Raw genomic sequence first — 5471 nt, 5'->3', positions numbered from 1 at the left:
CATGGTCGTTTTTTTGTCAGAAAAAAAAGCCTTACTATACATGGTCGTTTTTTTTGTCAGAAAAAAAAAGCCTTACTATACATGGTCGTTTTTTTTGTCTGAAAAAAAAAAGCCTTACTATACATGGTCGTTTTTTTGTCAGAAAAAAAAAAGCCTTACTATACATGGTCGTTTTTTTTGTCAGAAAAAAAAAGCCTTACTATACATGGTCGTTTTTTTTGTCAGAAAAAAAAAGCCTTACTATACATGGTCGTTTTTTTGTCAGGAAAAAAAGCCTTACTATACATGGTCGTTTTTTTTGTCGGAAAAAAAAGCCTTACTATACATGGTCGTTTTTTTGTCAGAAAAAAAAAGCCTTACTATACATGGTAGTTTTTTTTGTCGGAAAAAAAAAGCCTTACTATACATGGTCGTTTTTTTTTGTCAGAAAAAAGAAGCCTTACTATACATGGTCGTTTTTTTGTCAGAAAAAAAAAGCCTTACTATACATGGTCGTTTTTTTGTCAGAAAAAAAAGCCTTACTATACATGGTCGTTTTTTTGTCGGAAAAAAAAGCCTTACTATACATGGTCGTTTTTTTTGTCAGAAAAAAAAAGCCTTACTATACATGGTCGTTTTTTTGTCAGAAAAAAAAAGCCTTACTATACATGGTCGTTTTTTTGTCAGAAAAAAAAAGCCTTACTATACATGGTCGTTTTTTTGTCAGAAAAAAAAAGCCTTACTATACATGGTCGTTTTTTTTGTCAGAAAAAAAAGCCTTACTATACATGGTCGTTTTTTTGTCAGAAAAAAAAGCCTTACTATACATGGTCGTTTTTTTGTCAGGAAAAAAAAGCCTTACTATACATGGTCGTTTTTTTGTCAGGAAAAAAAAGCCTTACTATACATGGTCGTTTTTTTGTCAGAAAAAAAAAGCCTTACTATACATGGTCGTTTTTTTTGTCAGAAAAAAAAAAAGCCTTACTATACATGGTCGTTTTTTTGTCAGAAAAAAAAAGCCTTACTATACATGGTCGTTTTTTTGTCGGAAAAAAAAGCCTTACTATACATGGTCGTTTTTTTTGTCGAAAAAAAAAGCCTTACTATACATGGTCGTTTTTTTGTCAGAAAAAAAAGCCTTACTATACATGGTCGTTTTTTTGTCAGAAAAAAAAAGCCTTACTATACATGGTCGTTTTTTTTGTCGAAAAAAAAAGCCTTACTATACATGGTCGTTTTTTTGTCGGAAAAAAAAAGCCTTACTATACATGGTCGTTTTTTTGTCAGAAAAAAAAGCCTTACTATACATGGTCGTTTTTTTGTCAGAAAAAAAAAGCCTTACTATACATGGTCGTTTTTTTTGTCAGAAAAAAAAGCCTTACTATACATGGTCGTTTTTTTTGTCGGAAAAAAAAGCCTTACTATACATGGTCGTTTTTTTGTCGGAAAAAAAAGCCTTACTATACATGGTCGTTTTTTTTGTCAGAAAAAAAAAGCCTTACTATACATGGTCGTTTTTTTGTCAGAAAAAAAAAGCCTTACTATACATGGTCGTTTTTTTGTCAGAAAAAAAAAGCCTTACTATACATGGTCGTTTTTTTGTCAGAAAAAAAAGCCTTACTATACATGGTCGTTTTTTTGTCAGGAAAAAAAGCCTTACTATACATGGTCGTTTTTTTTGGTCAGGAAAAAAAAGCCTTACTATACATGGTCGTTTTTTTGTCGGAAAAAAAAGCCTTACTATACATGGTCGTTTTTTTTGTCAGAAAAAAAAAGCCTTACTATACATGGTCGTTTTTTTTGTCAGAAAAAAAAAGCCTTACTATACATGGTCGTTTTTTTTGACAGAAAAAAAGCCTTACTATACATGGTCGTTTTTTTGTCGGAAAAAAAAGCCTTACTATACATGGTCGTTTTTTTGTCAGAAAAAAAAGCCTTACTATACATGGTCGTTTTTTTTGTCTGAAAAAAAAAGCCTTACTATACATGGTCGTTTTTTTGTCAGAAAAAAAAAGCCTTACTATACATGGTCGTTTTTTTGTCAGAAAAAAAAAGCCTTACTATACATGGTCGTTTTTTTTGTCAGAAAAAAAAAGCCTTACTATACATGGTCGTTTTTTTGTCGGAAAAAAAAGCCTTACTATACATGGTCGTTTTTTTGTCAGGAAAAAAAAAGCCTTACTATACATGGTCGTTTTTTTGTCAGAAAAAAAAAGCCTTACTATACATGGTCGTTTTTTTGTCGAGAAAAAAAAGCCTTACTATACATGGTCGTTTTTTTGTCGGAAAAAAAAGCCTTACTATACATGGTCGTTTTTTTGTCGGAAAAAAAAGCCTTACTATACATGGTCGTTTTTTTGTCAGGAAAAAAAAGCCTTACTATACATGGTCGTTTTTTTTGTCGGAAAAAAAAGCCTTACTATACATGGTCGTTTTTTTGTCAGAAAAAAAAAGCCTTACTATACATGGTCGTTTTTTTGTCGGAAAAAAAAGCCTTACTATACATGGTCGTTTTTTTGTCAGAAAAAAAAGCCTTACTATACATGGTCGTTTTTTTGTCGGAAAAAAAAGCCTTACTATACATGGTCGTTTTTTTGTCAGAAAAAAAAAGCCTTACTATACATGGTCGTTTTTTTTGTCAGAAAAAAAAAGCCTTACTATACATGGTCGTTTTTTTGTCAGAAAAAAAAGCCTTACTATACATGGTCGTTTTTTTGTCAGAAAAAAAAGCCTTACTATACATGGTCGTTTTTTTGTCAGAAAAAAAAGCCTTACTATACATGGTCGTTTTTTTGTCAGAAAAAAAAGCCTTACTATACATGGTCGTTTTTTTGTCAGAAAAAAAAAGCCTTACTATACATGGTCGTTTTTTTGTCAGAAAAAAAAGCCTTACTATACATGGTCGTTTTTTTGTCAGAAAAAAAAGCCTTACTATACATGGTCGTTTTTTTTGTCGGAAAAAAAAGCCTTACTATACATGGTCGTTTTTTTGTCAGAAAAAAAAAGCCTTACTATACATGGTCGTTTTTTTGTCGGAAAAAAAAGCCTTACTATACATGGTCGTTTTTTTGTCAGAAAAAAAAAGCCTTACTATACATGGTCGTTTTTTTGTCAGAAAAAAAAGCCTTACTATACATGGTCGTTTTTTTGTCAGAAAAAAAAGCCTTACTATACATGGTCGTTTTTTTGTCGAAAAAAAAGCCTTACTATACATGGTCGTTTTTTTGTCAGGAAAAAAAAGCCTTACTATACATGGTCGTTTTTTTGTCGGAAAAAAAAGCCTTACTATACATGGTCGTTTTTTTGTCAGAAAAAAAAAGCCTTACTATACATGGTCGTTTTTTTGTCGGAAAAAAAAAGCCTTACTATACATGGTCGTTTTTTTTTGTCAGAAAAAAAAAGCCTTACTATACATGGTCGTTTTTTTGTCAGAAAAAAAAGCCTTACTATACATGGTCGTTTTTTTGTCGGAAAAAAAAAGCCTTACTATACATGGTCGTTTTTTTGTCAGAAAAAAAAGCCTTACTATACATGGTCGTTTTTTTGTCAGGAAAAAAAAAGCCTTACTATACATGGTCGTTTTTTTGTCAGAAAAAAAAGCCTTACTATACATGGTCGTTTTTTTGTCAGAAAAAAAAGCCTTACTATACATGGTCGTTTTTTTGTCAGAAAAAAAAGCCTTACTATACATGGTCGTTTTTTTGTCGGAAAAAAAAAGCCTTACTATACATGGTCGTTTTTTTGTCAGAAAAAAAAGCCTTACTATACATGGTCGTTTTTTTGTCGGAAAAAAAAAGCCTTACTATACATGGTCGTTTTTTTGTCGGAAAAAAAAAAGCCTTACTATACATGGTCGTTTTTTTGTCAGAAAAAAAAAAGCCTTACTATACATGGTCGTTTTTTTTGTCAGAAAAAAAAAGCCTTACTATACATGGTCGTTTTTTTGTCAGAAAAAAAAGCCTTACTATACATGGTAGTTTTTTTGTCAGAAAAAAAAGCCTTACTATACATGGTCGTTTTTTTGTCAGAAAAAAAAGCCTTACTATACATTGTCGTTTTTTGTCAGAAAAAAAAAGCCTTACTATACATGGTCGTTTTTTTGTCAGAAAAAAAAGCCTTACTATACATGGTCGTTTTTTTTGTCAGAAAAAAAAAGCCTTACTATACATGGTCGTTTTTTTGTCGGAAAAAAAAGCCTTACTATACATGGTCGTTTTTTTGTCGGAAAAAAAAAGCCTTACTATACATGGTCGTTTTTTTGTCGGAAAAAAAAAGCCTTACTATACATGGTCGTTTTTTTGTCAGAAAAAAAAGCCTTACTATACATGGTCGTTTTTTTGTCAGAAAAAAAAGCCTTACTATACATGGTCGTTTTTTTGTCTGAAAAAAAAAGCCCTTACTATACATGGTCGTTTTTTTGTCAGAAAAAAAAGCCTTACTATACATGGTCGTTTTTTTGTCAGAAAAAAAAGCCTTACTATACATGGTCGTTTTTTTGTCGAAAAAAAGCCTTACTATACATGGTCGTTTTTTTGTCAGAAAAAAAAGCCTTACTATACATGGTCGTTTTTTTGTCAGAAAAAAAAAGCCTTACTATACATGGTCGTTTTTTTTGTCAGAAAAAAAAAGCCTTACTATACATGGTCGTTTTTTTGTCAGAAAAAAAAAGCCTTACTATACATGGTCGTTTTTTTGTCAGAAAAAAAAAGCCTTACTATACATGGTCGTTTTTTTGTCAGAAAAAAAAAAAGCCTTACTATACATGGTCGTTTTTTTGTCGGAAAAAAAAGCCTTACTATACATGGTCGTTTTTTTGTCAGAAAAAAAAGCCTTACTATACATGGTCGTTTTTTTTGTCAGAAAAAAAAGCCTTACTATACATGGTCGTTTTTTTGTCAGAAAAAAAAAGCCTTACTATACAATGGTCGTTTTTTTGTCAGAAAAAAAAGCCTTACTATACATGGTCGTTTTTTTGTCAGAAAAAAAGCCTTACTATACATGGTCGTTTTTTTTGTCGGAAAAAAAAAGCCTTACTATACATGGTCGTTTTTTTGTCAGGAAAAAAAAAGCCTTACTATACATGGTCGTTTTTTTGTCAGAAAAAAAAAGCCTTACTATACATGGTCGTTTTTTTTGTCAGAAAAAAAAAGCCTTACTATACATGGTCGTTTTTTTGTCAGAAAAAAAAAGCCTTACTATACATGGTCGTTTTTTTGTCGGAAAAAAAAGCCTTACTATACATGGTCGTTTTTTTGTCGGAAAAAAAAGCCTTACTATACATGGTCGTTTTTTTTGTCAGAAAAAAAAGCCTTACTATACATGGTCGTTTTTTTGTCAGAAAAAAAAGCCTTACTATACATGGTCGTTTTTTTGTCAGAAAAAAAAAAGCCTTACTATACATGGTCGTTTTTTTTGTCAGAAAAAAAAGCCTTACTATACATGGTCGTTTTTTTGTCGGAAAAAAAAGCCTTACTATACATGGTCGTTTTTTT

Source organism: Festucalex cinctus, chromosome 15 (genome assembly GCF_051991245.1).
Source record: "Festucalex cinctus isolate MCC-2025b chromosome 15, RoL_Fcin_1.0, whole genome shotgun sequence".
Lineage (NCBI taxonomy): Eukaryota > Metazoa > Chordata > Actinopteri > Syngnathiformes > Syngnathidae > Festucalex > Festucalex cinctus.
This window is presented reverse-complemented; position numbering follows the sequence as displayed.